Below are 18,267 nucleotides of genomic sequence, written 5' to 3' on the forward strand. Positions count from 1 at the left end.
TTGCATGGGTTCCCCCCCCTCCCATGCAGGCCACGACTCCTCCATGGCCCATCCCCCCACACTCCCTCTTCTCCAGCCATGCATCGGCTGGGGAAAAGGGATTAAAGTAAAAAAAAATTTCTTTAATAATAACTATTTTGCCCCTCCCAAGAGGGTGTTTACGCGGGAGTTTCGGTTTTGAACCCTCGGCTCGCTTTTGCCAATGCGAATGGTCTCGATTTCTCACGTGCAGGCTACACATTATACTGCCGGTAAATCCAATATGTGGGATAACCTTTGTACAAAGTTTACGCAGTGTGCGGAAAGTCAATGTTCACGGGTGGAAATATTACATTCTCTCCCCCTTAGAAGAATCGAGATGTCCTCATCTCGAGATAAACTGGGGATATTGATGATTGAGAGAGCTTTCATCCATCCAGGTAGCATCCTCTTCGGGGTAATCTTTCCACTGGACGAGGCATTCTTTCAAGGTTCTAGATCTCAATTGTCTCTCCCTGACATCTAAAATCTTTTCCGGTCTTAGTTCAAGGACTCCTTGACTAGGCATTACAACTTGTTGGTCATCAAGTACATGATTTGGGTTGGGTACATATTTTTTTAAGAGACTAATATGGAATACATTGTGAACTTTTAGGTTATTCGGAAGTTGCAATTTATAAGCATTGGGTCCCAAGCATTTGAGGATTTTATACGGACCGCAATACCTTGGACTTAGCTTCCTGCATTCTCCTAGAGATAAAGAGCTCCTTTTAGGGCGTACACGAATGAAGACCATGTCTCCTTCTCCGAAGACCCTCTCTTGGCGTTTCAAATCCGCATATGCCTTTTGTCTATCTTTGGCTGCTTGTATGTCTTGTCTTATTGACCTTATTTGGTCATCCATGTCCTCCAACATTTGTCTTGAAGCTTCCACCCTTAGGGTAGGATCAGAAAAGTTTAGGGGACTTCGACAATCATGACCATACAATGCCTGGAAAGGGGTCATTTGAATGCTTTGCTGGTAAGAAGCATTGTAAGCAAATTCTACTAACGGCAAGTATTGAATCCATCTCTTTGGCTCTCGACAGCAGTAAGCCCTAAGCATATCCTCAATGATTTGATTTACTCGCTCTGTTTGTCCATCCGTTTGGGGATGGTAGGCAGTGCTAAAACAGAGTTGAGTTCCAATAGCTTCAAAGATAGCTCTCCAGAAGTGTGAAGTGAAGAGAGAGTCTCGATCGCTAACGATCCTTCTAGGTAGCCCATGTAGCTTGAATATCTCTTTGATAAACACTCTTGCAATGTCGGAGGCTTTATAGTTTGTCTTTACTGGAATCAGGTGTGCAACCTTGGTAAGCATGTCAACTACAACCATAATGGAGTTGTATCCTCCTTGGACTTGGGGTAAGCCCACCACAAAATCCATACTGATGAATTCCCATTTCATTTGGGGAATGTCAAGTGGTTGCAATTTCCCTGGCATCATGACATGTTCAGCCTTGATACGTTGGCAAGACAAACATTCAGTGACATATTTGAGAACGTCACCTTTGAGCTTCACCCAGTGGTAGCTCTTCCTAACTGCGTTAAGAGTTTTTGCATAGCCAGGATGTCCTGCGAAAGGGGAATCATGAGCTTCCCATAATATCTTCTACTTAAGTGACTGGCTTGTTGGTATACATAGCCTTGTTCTGTAATAGACAAGTCCATTATCAATGGAAAATTCCCGATACTTAGCTTGTGACTTCAGATTCTGCTCTTTGGTAGATATTTCTTTTATCATGGTTTGGTAGGCCAAATCATGGCATGCTTCCTCTCTAGCTAGTTCGAGTATAGGGTTGCTTGGCATAGATACCTTTGTAGCCAGAGACCTGGCCGTTGATGGATTTTGCAAGATTAGGGAGTTTAGGAATGCCTTGCGACTGAGTGCATCGGCAACTACATTCTCTTTCCCTGGACGATACTTGATTTCAAAATCATACTCCTCCAATACTTCAATCCATCGACGTTGCCTCATGTTGAGCTCGTTCTAGGTAAAAATCCATTTGAGACTCTTATGATCGGTTACTAGAGTAAACTTGTTACCCAACAGGTAGTGTCTCCAAAGCTTTAGAGCATGGATGACAGCTAATAACTCCAGATCATGCGTGGCATAATTCTTTTCATGACTCTTCAATTTCCTTGAAGAATATGCTACTGGATGACCTTCTTGCATAAGTACACACCCCAAGGCAAGAATGCTGGCATCAGTTACTACCTCGAACTCCTTATTGAGGTCAGGAAGTTTCAGAATAGGTGCTGATACCAAACATTGCTTCAGTTGGTCGAAGCTATTTTGCTCGGGAGTTGACCATGTAATAGAAGTCTGCTTCTTTAGTAAGTCGGTAAGAGGTGCTGCAATCAAAGCATAGTTTTTGATAAAGACCCTATACCATCCTGTCAAGCCAAGAAAACTGCGTATTTCTTTGACGGATACTGGTATTGGCCATTCAAGCACATCTCTGACTTTGGCTGGATCTACTGATATTCCTTCTGATGATACTATGAATCCTAGATATTCAATCTGACGTTTGAAGAATGCACACTTCTTCATTTTTGCATATAGCTTATGAGACCTCATTGTCTCAAGGACAATCCGAAGTTGAGATTCATGATCTTCTTCCTGTTTAGAATAGACTAAAGTATCATCGAAGAAGACAAGCACGAAATCATCAAGATATGGTCTAAAAATATCCTGCATTAATCTATTGAAGGTGGCAAGTGCATTTGTAAGCCCGAATGACATAACTAAAAATTCAAAGTGCCCATATCTTGTATTGAAGGCCGTTTTTGGAATATCTTCATCCTTGATCCTGATTTGATAGTAACCTGACCTGAGATCAATTTTGGAAAAGATCTTTGCACCTTGAAGGCGATCAAGAAGCTCATCTATTCTAGGAATAGGATACTTGTTCTTGACTGTTGATTGATTCAACCCACGGTAATCAATACATAGTCGAAGTGTCCCATCTTTCTTTTTCTGGAATAGAACTGGAGCTCCCCATGGTGAGTTGCTAGGACGGATGTAACCCTGTTCTAACAGTTGCTTGAGTTGTTCTTTTAACTCAATAGCTTCCGGAATGGACATTCTATAAGGTCTCTTTGCAATTGGCGCAGCTCCAGGTATTAGCCTTATTTCATGATCAACTTCTCTTGGAGGTGGAAGTTCAGTTAATTCCTCAGGGAATACGTCAGCGTATTCTTTTAGCCAAGAGGGTCCCTCATGAAACTCTTGCCTTTGATCTAACTTGTTGAGTTTGATCAAGTAAACAGGTAACCCTTTCCTAACCCCTTTTATGATCTGCGATACTTTGGCTAACTGGATTCTTGGCACTCCTGCTTCACCTTGAGTTGTAACAAACTCTCTTCCAGAGTTTTGAAAAGAAACTTGACCCTTTCCACAGTGGATGTGGGCGTCATTAGGCTTAAGCCAATCCATCCCGAGTAGACACTCATGGATACCTAAGTTCATGACTCTGAATTTGACTGAGGTTTTCTTTCCTCCCAGATAGAACTCCTCCTTAGCAGTTTGCCTGGTACAAGTTACCTCACGACCATTTGCCAATTCCACAAGTAGGGTAGGTGCTTTTAATGTGGCTATTCCTAATCTCTTAGCACACACTGGTGAGATAAAGGAATGTGTACTGCCACAATCAATCAAGGTTTTGAAACCTTTACCTTGATAGTCCGACGGTGTTTGAATCACCGAGAACTGGCGATTCGGCCCCTTCTTGTGTAAAGCGGCATGGACTATCGCTCTTTCGAATTCCGCTTCCATAGTCGGATCTTCCCCTTCTTCTGCATCACATCTTTGCCTATTGATAATGCAGGCAGCTCTTCCTCTTCCACGGGTGGCGGCTCCCTGACCGCGGCCTGCACCTTGACAGTATCCCTCGCTGAGCTTGGGACATTGCCTTTTGAAGTGACCGAGTTTGTTGCAGTGGAAACATTGGAGGTTTCGGCCATTACTGTGAGTAGGAACAAAGTTGTTGACGTTATTTGTCCTTGCTTTCTTCCTTTGTCCCTGATTGTGGCCTTGAATTCTCTTAACTTGGGGTCTGAATGCTCCTCTGTTCGAGTCGCTATAAGACCAATTCTTAATACCCCTTGGTTTAGCTTGCACTTCCTGAATTATAGGTGCCGCTCGTATGAGTGCATCCTGAAGATCTGATGGTCGCATAGATTCGAGACGGGTATTTACAGGTGGATTTAAGCCTGCGCAAAATTTGGACACCTGCTGTGTCGTGTCCATTTGTGGCGCATACTTTAAGAGTGAGACAAACTTAGAGTAGTATGCGTCAAGGGTGAGTCCTAACTGTTTTAGCTCATAGAACTCATTCATTTTCTGTGTACGATATGCAGGCGGCAAATATCTTCCTTGCACGGCTCGCTTTAACTTCTCCCAGGTAACGGACCCCTCTGAAATCCCTTGATCCCTGCACCATTGTTTCCACCATAGTCTGGCTTCACCGGTGAGTTTTAATTTGGCGAGCATGGCCTGATTGGTAGGTGCAGTACCAGCTGCTTCGAAGTAGTCCTCCATAGATTCAATCCAAATCTCAGCATCCGACTGGACGAATCTGCCTCTCCCGTCAAACTCGGGTGGCTTTATCTGTTTGAGGAGGAACTTCTTCTCCTGGATCACAGTAGTACTTGATGTAGGGGGTGAATTTGGACCCTGTTCCTGGGGTTGTGCCTGGATAAAAAGTTTTCTTAACATTATTGTATGATAATTGACATTAGCTTATCTTTAGTTTAGCTATCTCGTAAATCATGAAGCTACTTAACTTTTTGCAACAACCCTGATGCACAATTGGATATTGATAAAAGAAGTCCTTATTTATATTTACATGGGCGTAGCCTCATACAACATCTCATGTGATGATAATCCAATCATTACATTTAGTTTGGGGAGAACAACATTGTATTGGATTTGTCTACAGGAACTGTGTAATAGTAGGGTTTTGGGTCATGAATCTTTAGGAATCGATAATTCATCGGAAGCTCAGGATATCCTTTCCGCTGGAATCCATACTTCCCATGGCGGCCCAATACCTTAATCCTGTCAGCTGGGATTACACGGGTTACTTCCTCATATACATATGAGTTCAATTCAACCCTCCGACCTCGAATATGCAAAGTCAAATTTACGTGAGCTTCCACAAAAATGAACAGCTTCACGACTTTCAAATCTTCCAACCACTTGATCCTCTTTAGGTTGGTTTGTAAATAAGCGAACCGGTGGGCAGCTATGTAGTAGATTCCTAAAGACCCAGTCCATCTTCGTTCTATATATAAAGGTGATGGATTATAAATCTGCTCCAGGATGTTCATCATTTCAATTCTCTGCCTATAATGCGGAGAATGCATTGCAGTCATAAACATGATCCGGAACACCAAAAACTTGTTCCACGCTTCATAGTTCTGCAAGACAGTATTGAAGATGAGGAAATGTTTGGACAGCAACAATTTCTTTACTTCATTTTATTGAGATCTCACGAAAACAATTCCGTTGTTGGTCGGCTCTGATACCAACTGTAACGTGTCCACTAGAATCATCCAGGACACGTTTTAGCAGTCCATCGGAAAGGATGTCTAGAAAGTTCCGCCCGGCACTCCCATGGAATGTTACGGGTTTTGCAATCTAGGTCTTCCCGTGTCTGCCACGTAGCGGAAGTATCCTGGCCGTTCCCACTTAGGATCGACCGGAATTTGGGTTTTCTTGTTTGGTCATTAACTAGCAGCAACTAGCGTCAAACCCGAGCGAACTACTTTACGCAGAAACGCCAGGCCTGAAGCGGATTCACGCTGCACTTGGTTCAAGGAGAATGGGAAACGAGAGGGATGCAAGGCTCGACCTCTCTGCCATAAGGCATAGTCCCATTCCGTTCCCCTAAAACAGCGTGAATCGGGTAATAGGTAATTCCAAGTCATCGTTCTCGTTATTTGTTCCGGCGATGATGATCATCCCTCTGTTCGTTGAAGATTTTTGAGAAAAGTTCCCGGCTAACCGGGACCACCCATCCATAGGACAGACCCATGGTCCATCCTCCGCACTTTCCTCGGTTTGTTTTAGTTATGTAATTACCTACCACATTAATTCGACATATATCAAACAGCTTCTTTGATTAACCCTGTTAAGCACTGGTTCCTTCACGTAATCTTATCATAGGACATAAAGAAAACAATGTCAAACAACTTCTTTATTATCATTTTATCCTTTTATCTTTGAAATACAAGGAGTTCCGCCCGTAGGCTTGTCTATAATCCGCCCGAAGGCTATCCAGTAATCCACCAGGGATCACTATTCCAAGCTTCTGCCCGTAGACTAGTATGCGGGCCTCGAGATCCAATCCCGAGTCACGTTAGCCTCTTGTGCAGGACCCGGAAGGCGAGGGATTTACGGCCAGAGCCCCCCCTGGCATCCAAGCGTCCTCCTGCTCCAAGTAGAGCTCAACGGAAAGACCTCTCGCGGCGGGTTCGGTCCACGTTCCCGGCGCGGTCAACAACCCCCTTGGTTAGGGTCAGGCAGGCAGTCGGGGGTAACTGAAGCTGCCTCTCCCTTCAGGCCTTCAACCTGAAGCATTTATATATCTTTCATCCTTTAATTCGTTGAACAAACAATGCAAACAGTGCTTTCTAAACTGTTACAAGCACAATCAATTCCAGTGGTCGTTTAGTTGGCAAACTGTTAAGGAGTGACTCCTTCTCTCCGAATGCATCCCGCATTCGATCTGGAATCAATTGCAACTTGGCAAGATTCCTATCGTCCTTGGGCTAGGGTCATACCCAACTTAACCAATACCTTAGGTTTTATTAATAGTAGATTCCGGCGACCATGTCGCTTTAATTTATTGACTAATCATTTGCGCCGAGCAATTACTTAACTTCCCTTAACTAACAATTTTTCCCTAATGAGGACGATGTAACAGGATGACTACCCATCCCTTTTCAAGTTAAACTTGCGCAAGAACCTGCCAACCTCATTCCAAGGAATGGCAAAATTTCCTACGATCAACCCGCAAGGCTATGCGACGTTGCAACTTATTGCGCAAGCGTCGCCTCCATTCCAAGAGATCGTTTTACCTAATGAATGGCGTATTCTGGTCACGGAATTAACTTCAGACGAGAAGCAGGGTTTAGGGTGTCTTTTTACCCAACCCATCCCTAATTTTTCTAAATCGACAACAATTAGTCCTAGGGTTCCAACTCAATTCGAGTTTCATCATTTTGAACGCTTGGTCCTTAAGGTAGGAATCCTAGATTATTGTTTACATGAGCATCCAATTAACTCAACATTTTGGGAATGTAGTTAGGACTATTGGGCTTGAAGGTTTCGACTTAGCGACAATTGGAAAACTTGGCCGAATCCTTAACTTGCTAATCCCTAGCTAGTGTTTGGGGTATCTATCGTATTGACTGATTCATGCGGATACGAAATCCTTTGTGGCTAGGTGATTTGGGTAATTCACTATGCTTGTCTCGCAACAAGGATGAATCCTTCCTAGAGATAATAAACTAGATCTAAAGAAGAAAAATGGCCTCGACTACCACAATACATGTAAACATGCGACTCACTCTATTATTGGTAAGTAAAAAAACACATGATAAGTTGGATACCAACTTTCTTAGGACCTACTAGGCCTTACTTCAAATAATCATGTCTACTACCTTGTTATCTACACCTTAGAATCTCAGGCTTTGTTTAAATCCTGCAACCTTTCCTACGGCAACACTTGATGAATGAATTTTTATGCACGATGAAAGTGCAACATGCAACCCTTACATAACTACAACGTAGTTAAATGAGATTATTGTAGAGTTAGTGTTGGTATATTCTTTCTTGCAAGCACATGCCACATGCCAATCCCTAGATTCAATTTTTGATATGCCATCATTACTTTTCGGATAACCTCCTACGGGTGTTAATAGCTTTTCCCCATGAACCATTACAATAAAGATTTTTCCTCAATTGCCTTTTTAATTCGGCTTGGTAAATTTAAACATGCATAGGTACCTTCTATTCCGTGAGAGTTATCATACCTAATGCATTAGTTTTGCGTAGAATAAAAAATCATAAAAACCTGGGTCTGTGGGCTCGGGGAGATATCCACTTGAATGCTTGGAGATGAACCTCCCACAGGCGCGCCTTGCAGCTTCTTGGGAGCCATAGTAGTCGTGGTTACGGCCTCCACAGATTCCCTCTATCCTTTACCCTTGCTTTTCGAGACGACTAGGAGGTCGATACCTTCTCCTCGCTTGGGAATAGGAGTTTCCCTAGCCCGGATTTAAAACCGAGAAGCCGCATAGGATCAAGGCCTATGTCTTTAAACCTTAGAAGCTTCTTAAAGAAGCTTCTAAGAAGCTTCTGGGCAGCAGCGACGACGAGAAGGGGGTCCCAATGATTGGGAAGGAGGCCGTGATCAAGGCGAGGGTGGGCGGCGGCCTGGGCCTTTCAGCAAGGCGGCGGAGCTCCTGGACGCGGCAGCGGATGGTGACCACGGCAGCCCTTGGCGGCGTTTGTCAATACGACAGCTCCCTCCTCCTCCAATCCCACCAGCATGGCAGCCTTTCCCTCACACAGCACGGTCGCCCAGCATTCCAAGCTCATAATGGATGTTTTTATAGGCATGGGGGGGGGAAGAGAAGGCCTCCACACACGTGGCCCCTTGCATGGGTTCCCCCCCCTCCCATGCAGGCCACGACTCCTCCATGGCCCATCCCCCCACACTCCCTCTTCTCCAGCCATGCATCGGCTGGGGAAAAGGGATTAAAGTAAAAAAAATTTGCTTTAATAATAACTATTTTGCCCCTCCCAAGAGGGTGTTTACGCGGGAGTTTCGGTTTTGAACCCTCGGCTCGCTTTTGCCAATGCGAATGGTCTCGATTTCTCACGTGCAGGCTACACATTATACTGCCGGTAAATCCAATATGTGGGATAACCTTTGTACAAAGTTTACGCAGTGTGCGGAAAGTCAATGTTCACGGGTGGAAATATTACAATATGGCCTCCAAGCAAATGTCTAAGTCTTGTTGATGCTTTTGGGCATGACGAGGAGCTTCTGTATCTCAATGATGATCAAATGCAAGCTGTCCTTTCACTTTCCCAACAGTTCAGGACTGTTTTACAAATCTGTATACTCTGATTCCAACTCATAACAGAGATCCAACCAACACAAGCAATAGCTTCTTGTAGTCTTCAAGTTCCTTCCAAAGAGTGTAGACATGCTTTATAGCACTTTGTAGATGATCAATGGCTTGATTTTCAGCCAACAGAGGCAGCCTTCTAACCTGGCGCAAACACGCTGGTAGCCTAGGGAGTTCACAGCAGCAGCAAGCTTCTTCACAAATGATGTTCAATGCCTTCTCCAAGATGTTCAATAGAGCCTTTGAAAGACTCCAACCTAGCCAGGAACAACTCTTGAGCAAGATCAAGACCAAAATTTAAAAACAATGCATACCCTGTGTGAGAAATGGTGAGAAATGACAGGTAGCCCTCTTCTCTTTTCAACCTTGGCAGGTCAATCTTTAGGTCTTCTTCCCGCATGCACTCCACAGAGCCCAGTCATGGGTGCCCTGATACCATGTTATCAATCAGAGACAGAGACAAGAGTGAAGAGCTGAGTGCTCTCTACTTCTTCCATTATGTTATTGACCACACACATAACATAAATGTATACAATAGTACTAAGGTTCGTAGGACCATTCACACTGGGTCTAAGACCACCGACTTATTTAATATCCCACACTTGCTGATACAGGTAGACACAGATAATGTCGGTCATACATACTGACAGGAGAATAAAGGGAGCTTGATATTCTAACATTCTCAACATTTGGCATCAACCATGCAAGGAAAATGAATTGAAATTGTGCCTCATGGACTATTTGCACCACAAAAATTGGAACATTTGTCGCGGAGTTTGATTCCCAGAGTTGCGAACACTCAGACTCAGATAGTTTGAGTTGGTCCACTCGGACCCCTACAGTACTTTGTCCGATCAGACAATGCTAAGTAGTTTGAGTCGAATAGGCTCAGAATTGAATAAGTAGACTCAGACCGTCCGATTTAGATAATCACCTCAAACATGAGACTTGGACTCGGATTGTCTAATTTTCTCGATTAGAGAGGCCTAGAATTTGGATAGTCCAATTCTGCAAATCGGACCTTTGAGAATTGGCTAGAACTTGAAAATTGACCAATCTAGCACATCCAAGCTAAGTAGAGCTCTATCCAAAGCAAGGCAACACCCTTGTAGACATCCAGACACATTGAATGACTCATAGAGTCTCCAAACTTCAAGATTGCAATTCAGTCACCTAGGAAGTGACCTCGAACAAAGCCCCTTAGACCACTCATCCAAAACGCCTTAAAGGACCTAACCGAACCTATTAGAGTGATCACTTGAGGGAGCGGGCTAAAAACGTTGTTGCATCACATTGTTTTTGTAATAGTCATGCACTATTTGAACAATTACTTGAAGTGCACTCAAAAAGTAGAAAGCCAAATTTTGCACTATGCATGAAAAGAAGCACCCCATGAACACTTGAGTGCACTTAAATTTGAGGACTATGGCTGAAATAACAAGGAACTCACATGCAAGATAAGTGACTTGAATGAACCCACTAATAGGAGAAGACCCTCAAATTGCAAATGTACAGCCAAGGATATGGGGTATCAAAATCAAGCCTTTTGGAGAGTGAGAATACATGTGTGATTAGGGACTCAATCTTACCTGAGTTGATCAGGTTGATCGACAACCTAATGAACCAAGAGGCTGAAAAGATGTCAAGGCCAAGCTCCAAACATGAAAATCACTAGCTCGACTTGGGAGACTTTTGAATCGATATCAAACAAATGATCAATTGATATGATTCATAAACCAAGATGGAGCATCATGGTAGGCTAGTTGAGGATATCATAGCTAACCTTGAGGAAGAGTGGAGATTGGCCAAGAAGGCACTGTATGGCATAGCTACTTACAACCAAGAGTAGTGAGCTCAGAGGCCAAGGCAAGAAATAGAAATGTGAGAGGTCCAATGAGTTTTAGCACTAGCCAATCAAAATAGGACAGGAACCAATGCAAAGAGGGAAAGAGTGCTAGAAGCTAATCTCACATTAACAAGCTTCTCACTAAGAGATTCATAGACAACACGGCTACAGAGTAGAGCAGAGTGGCCCTAGCAACTTCATTGCTAGCGGGACTAGGAATCTTGCAAAACTCAAGGAGCCACAACCAAAGTTACTCGTATTTTTCCAAGCAACTCGACAAGTACAACCCATATAACTTCATAGAGTAGTTTGAGCTAGTGTGTGAGGTGAATGGCCTAACAGACCCTGCCTAGTGTGCACAAGCCTTTGGTCTTTGCCTCGGAGATAAGGGATGGACGTGTTACACCAATCTAGATGACACGGAATGCAACACTTTCAATACTCTCAAAAGCCTCTTCATCAAGAGGTTCTCTGAGGTAGGGTATTCAGATAACCTTATTGTTCGACTAATAAACACCATATTGGGGAATATGGGAATTTCCCATAAGTTTTGGACACGTGGTCAAATCTTTGGATTTATCATAACTTGAACACTATAACTCCAATTGAGTGCTCTATAGCTTAATAGATTCAATTTTTCAAGAGGATAGGTCACATCATATGGTTTTGAGAAACTTATGGGCATGTTATCCGGGTGCCACCTTTTTAGTATTCAAAAAATGGGAATTGGGAGATTCCCAAACTCACTAATATTGTGTTAATAAATATCAGTCAAAAAGACAAGGAGGACATTAGAGATTATGTCACCCATGTGAGGAGTCTCTTTAAGAGAATCCCAGCACAATAGAGCAACATAGTGAGCGAATGATATCCACCATATTCATAAGCAGAATTAGGAGTGAAGAGCTCTACAAAGCCTTGGTAGGCAACTTGAACCTGCAAAGGGACATGCTAGCTAGGGTCTTTAAGGATGCCTTATGTGTATACAACCTACTCAAGGAGAGGAGTTGAGAGCCACAAGTTGTGATAGTGCATCCTCTAGAGCCTTAGAGAGAGTTGCCAATGCTAGCGAGAGATTTAGTTAGAGTAATCAATAGAAAGGGAAGAGCATTGACCCTAGCCAAGAATTGGCACACATAAAGCTAGAGCTGGCCAAGCTCCAAGAAATGAAAGGATAGTCCCCAACCTTGGCACTCCCCTTCTCCACAGTTTTAGGTGTTGAAGTCTCAGCCTCTATCTACCACTTTCTTCCCTCTCTTAGTGTGGTCGCACTGTCCATTTCTAATGTTACTTTAGCATCTGTCCTCTTCTTCCTTCTTTAGCAAGTCCAATGAAATACTGTTCTACTTCATTTGTGCCCTTTTCATGACATTCAACGAGATGGGAGTAGCCTCGCCATCAAGTTTTTGACTCCAAAAAACCCCAAAGGTATAGAAGGTACGATGGCTGAGCTAGTAGATGGTTTTTGCCTTGGACATTTGGCATGTAAGTGAGTGATCCCACACTCGGGGCATCTAAAATTGGCCTTTTCTCAGTTAGCTAGTTCTCATTCAAGGCAACGAGATGAGAGCATGATATTGGGTCTTTGGTTTGCCCTCCTCCTAGTCCTCTTTCCCTTTCTTGACCTAATGCCATCTCACCAATAGTACTACCGGCCATTAAGATGAGATTTCCCTCATTGTCATAGGATATGTAAGGGTTTACGTATGTCTCGTCCTCATTCAGTTCCTCTACATAGTGTATTGGAGCATCACTCAGTGGATGGGTCACGAAGGGTCTAGTGGTCTAGGTATGCATGTAGGGTTGATGCCCATTTTGGGGACCGCTAGCTTGGCATCATTAGGCATCATTGGGAGAGCTAGTGGGGATCCCCTTCCAAATTTTAATAGTCTATTCCCCAAGTAGTATGGCTGCTTTTAAAGCTGCGGATATGATAATCACCTCAGAAGTAGTCGTAGGCAATGCATATCATTGTGACCAAACCTAGAGATGCATCCACACCTCACGTAGAGTCATGAAGACAAGGGGATTAGAAACCACCCAGTGAGTAAGCTACCCAAGACTAGTGGCAAAAGGGTGAAGGGAAAGACAAAAGGAAATCGGCTAATGGCTTGGTTACAACATTGCTAGGGGCTCCTGTAACATTGTCGATGGGGGATTTGCTTAGGCAAAGCCCTTCATTATGGCAAGAATTGAAGCAATGGATAGAGGAATCTAACGAGCTAGGAGTAGCTAACTTGCATGACTATAACACACCCATGTAGATACCTAGCCTCACATTGAACTCAGTGTGCCTAAGTCATTTCATGTGAATGCTTTCTAGGAGGGTACAAAGATGCATGCGGTCTCGCCAATGGCAGCACTAGGAGATCTCACAAAAAAGGGATCATAGACATAGGAGCAGGAGTTAGTGTACTTAGTCATGTAGTTGTGTAGGTTTGAAGTAACCCGTTGGTGGAAACTGCAAGGTTTAATGTCACCCTAGCTAATGGCATGAAAGTTAATCCATTCACAATGTTGAAGGACTAGCTCTTTAAGATAGCATGTATTGAGTTCTCGGTGAACTTCATTGTTATGAAGATAGTAGACCATGACATCTTGCTAGGCTGCCGGCTATGGGTGGAAGAGAAACATGCCAGTAATCAAAGATTGGGGTAATGGCCTCATATTCCTAGGCAATAGATTGGAGCTAGTAGTGAGAGTTAAGATGGACACTTGGATGACCACTCCAATCGACTTAGATGCCATATCCTCTATCTTGAAAGGAGACACCCAAGCCAAGAATTCATGTGGACCATTGACAAAGTACATTCCTTACCCTGAAGATGAGTGGGATAGATGCATGTAGTAGCCACTATCAACCTGCCATTTTGAACAAGGAAGAAGATTATAAGCAAGCTGCAAGGATAGCCAGTGAGTCCCATAAAGCCATCGCACCTTAGTTTCCAAGGGGCAAGACCCTACCATCAGTGCCACTCTGTACGATGGCTAAATATCCTAGCAGGAAACAAATGCCCACTCCTTTCCATGTCCCATTTAGCATGCATGAACTCCAGGGGATTCTTGAGTACCTAACAAGGGAGCTAGCTAGTCACCAAGCTGCTAATCTCAAGCCGCTCCAAGATTTCAGGGAGGATGAACCTAAATGGAAACAATGGACCAAAGTGCACGACCTAAACCTTAGATACAATTGGGCACTAATCACGGATGAAAAGAGAATCGGGAATAGATACCTAGATGATGACAAGAAATCAGAGAGCAGCAACTCAAAGGATGAGTATGAGGACTGCTATTCCTCAACTTGAAAGTAGTGAAGAAGAGGTCGAGATGATAGAGTACGACACTGACAATTGAGTGATCAAACAAATAAAAGTAGACTCCAAGCCGCAAAGAGCCAATGCAATTATAATTGAAGAAAGAGGAGTCCTCAGAACCAAATGTGATCGCACTTGGTTGGATCACTTAGATGTGATGGACTATGAACAAGTAGGGCTAGTCCCTAGCCAAGTGTGGTGCCTGTCTTTAGGATGGAGTTAACCTCAGAGTTGCAACCACTAGGGGAAACTCCATTCTCTAGCGAGGGTTGTGAGTTCAACTCGAAATTGGAGGTATGCTCTAAGAGTGATCCAGAGATACCCCGACCACCTAAACTCAAATGCACCAAAAGGGACTTGTTGGTCCAACCACCTAAGGTGCAGATGGTTGAAGGAGGGAAAGGGAGGACAACCAAAAGGGACAGAAGTTGAAGAGTAAAAGAAACCCCAGGACCTACCAAAGCATTTCACTAAATTCAAGAAAGGGGATAGGGTAGTGATCTTATTGGGGACAAAAAGATAAGGATAGAAATGAGTGAACCAATAGAAGGACATGCCACAGTTAAGGAAGTCGACTTAGAAAGGGAAGGGGAGAAGACTCGACCATGTCTATAGTTGAGAGCTTGACTATGTAAGAAGAGGCCGATCATATTTCTCTCTTGCAAGAGTACATAGACGTTTGCCTGGTCCTTAGACACTCAAAGGAGTCAATCTGAGGGTCGTAACACATAACATCCCAATGACTCTAGATGCGATGCCAATAAAGCAGTGAACTTACCCGATGAATCCAAAGCATACTCATGCCCTAAAGGAAAGAGATTGACAAGATATTGAAGGCAAGATTCATTTACAAGATCTAGCACACGGACTCATTGTCACCTATTATGATTGTCTTGAAGAAGAACATAAAAATCTGAGTGTGCATGAACTACAAGAAAGTCAATGCCATGACTAAGAGAGATAATTACTAGTTGCCTTACATAGAGCACATGCTCAAGAGAGTAGTAGGAAAAGAGGCCTACAGTTTCATGGATGGCTTCTCAATTTACAAACAAGTTCAAGACCCTGATGATAGGTATAAGAAAAAATTTTCCACAACGAAGTGGGGTGTATTCGCATACATGGTCATGCCATTTGGACTGATGAACGCTCCTACTATCTTTCAGTGTCTAATGTGTACCATCTTCAAGGACATGCTTAGGCATGAGCTAAAAGTATTTGTTAGTGATTTGTGCTTGCACTCTAGCTGGAAAGAACACCTAGATAAGCTTCATGCAGTCTTTGAACAATGTAGGCTCTATAGTCTGTCTTTGAACCCCCTAAAGTGCCAATTCTGGGTGAAACACGGATGCATCATGGGGCACGTGGTGTCCAAGAATGGCATTGTCACTGACTTCTCAAAGCTCAAGGGTTATTGTCGAATTACCACCACCAACCAACTATAAGGGAGTTCAGTGCTTCCTAGGACACATAGGGTATTATCGGCCCTTTGTTCTGAACTACACATTGATTGCTAGACCACGCTACAAGTTACTGATTGTATTTGAGTGAACCGAGGAGTGCCAATGCGCTTATGAGGATTTGAAAAAGGCTCTCCCTACTACACCAATTTTACGAGCCCTAGACTAGAACAAAACATTCTGTGTGCATATTGATGCATCAAAGTTTTTCGTTAGAGCTATTTTGTGCCAACCTACCAAACATAACCTTGACTATCTAGTGAACTTTGCTAGTAGACAACTCATGGATATGGAGATGAACTACTCCAAAATGGAGAGGGAAGGTTTGACCATGATATTTGTTCTAAATAATTTTTGGCATTATCTTTTGGCCACACCCTTTATCTTCTTTGTTGACCATCAAGCCTTGCTTTATCTTGTCAACAAACCTTTCGGTACTTGACACATAACTCGATGGTTACTTTTGCTTTTAGAGTTTCATTTTTCTGTGGTTGTACATAAGGGCAAGCAACACTACATGGTAGATCACATGTCCCACATACACACTAGAGAAGCCGTTGTTGGACAAGGCATTATAGGAAGATCTACCCAATGCACACCTTTTCAGCATGTCCAGTGAGATAAGGATTTTTTTAGAGTCGACTTGATGCCTTTGGGCTGATGACATAGTCTAGATCCTAGAGCATGGACTACTAGAGAGACCTATTGAGAAGGCTAGGCTAAGGCACCTCATCCTTAAGATTCAACCCTATCAATTGATCATGGCCAACTCTATAGGTTAGGGCAAGATGACTTGTTGCGGAGATGCATATGTGAGCATGAAATGCATGATGTGCTAACAGAAGTGCATGGTGGAATTGTTGGAGGATATTTCAGTGGAGATACTATGGCCCACAAGGTTCTACAATCTCAATTGTGGTGGCCTACCCTATTCCGCAATAATACTAAATTCGTAATGCATTGTAATGAGTGTAAAAGGACTAAGGTTCCTATTCGTAAGGACAAAATGGAGTTGACCCCAATCATAGCATGCCAACCATTTGAAAAATGGGGCATTTACTTCATTGGGCCAATCATTCTCGTAGCATAGTACTCCCAAGCCAAATACATCATTGTGGCCGATGGAATACCTTACAAAATGGGCTGAAGCTCAAGCCATGAGAAAGAATGATACAAGAACCATTTCTAAGTTCCTTTGGGAGCAAGTGATCTCACAATTTGGCTGGCCCATTGAACTAGTTAGCAACCAAGGCACTCATTTCATTAATGAAGTGATCTCAAAGGTAGGCATATTAATGGACCCTACTAAGGTCAAAGATGTTTAGGATTGGCCACCACCCTAGAGTGTTAGAGAAATCATAGGATTTCTAGGTCTCATAGGGTGGTACATGATTTTCATCAAAGATTGCTCCTTGATAATAGCACCGCTCATTGAATTGCTTAAAAATCAAGCAAAAATCACATGGATGTATGGAAAGCAAGAGATCTTTGAAAATTGAAGCAATGTCTTACTACTGCTCCAATCTTAAAGTTGTTAGATTTCATGAAAGAATTTGAGGTCATTACAGATGCCATCATCATAGAACTAGGATGTATTTTTACTCAAGAAGGGCATCCAATGATGTATTCTTCTCACAAGCATAAACCCTATAGGGAAAACTATGCTACACATGACCTTGAGCTTTTAGCAATCATTCATGCAGTGAAATTGTGGCATCACTATTTGCTCAAAAGAAAATTCAATCTTGTGATAAACCATAAAATCCTCAAGTGGATTTTTACCCAATTTGATCTCAACATGGGATAGTGATGCCAAGAGGCATATTCCACGGTGGATTCCGTGAGGTTTTACGATGGATTCTGTAAACTTAGATGACCGGGGCTCATACACAAAGTGGATTCTTTGTGCAAGAAGTTGATGGGGACGCCTGTCCTTTTCGGGCGTTTCATTAATTTAGTGTGTACATGGGTGATTCCATAGCAGGTGATTCCGCAAAATGCATATTAAATTAATAAACGTTTATGAGTTTAGAGTGCGCACTCGTAATAAATTAAGGTTAGGATTTATTTCTAACCAGTTGATTTATTTTTGTAGCTGAAGACTGCTAGGTATTCACTTTTGTCGGTTTAATTGTATTATTTTACTAACGATTGTGAATGCTTCAGTTGATGTGTAGAGATAGCAGCAGTGGCGGAGGAAAGCATTGGAGTCTAGCAAGTATTCGACCTTTGGATTATATTTTGATAGGCGCCACGCCTATATTTTGTTATGTCTATTGAGACATTGATTATTGATTATTATTTTGTATGCGCCTATGCGCACGGATATGTTATTTCTATTTGGACATTGAGATTGGGCGTGCCAGACTCTATGGTCACCGTCCATTAGCTTTATTTCCTATTTTTGTAGAAAGCAAACTCAAAAGCTAAAAGCTTGTCATATTTTTGTAAATTGGGCTATTATTGAGCATGAAGATGGAAA

Source organism: Lygodium microphyllum, chromosome 24 (assembly GCF_053477565.2).
Source record: "Lygodium microphyllum isolate KBCC chromosome 24, Lygodium_microphyllum_v1.1.10, whole genome shotgun sequence".
Lineage (NCBI taxonomy): Eukaryota > Viridiplantae > Streptophyta > Polypodiopsida > Schizaeales > Lygodiaceae > Lygodium > Lygodium microphyllum.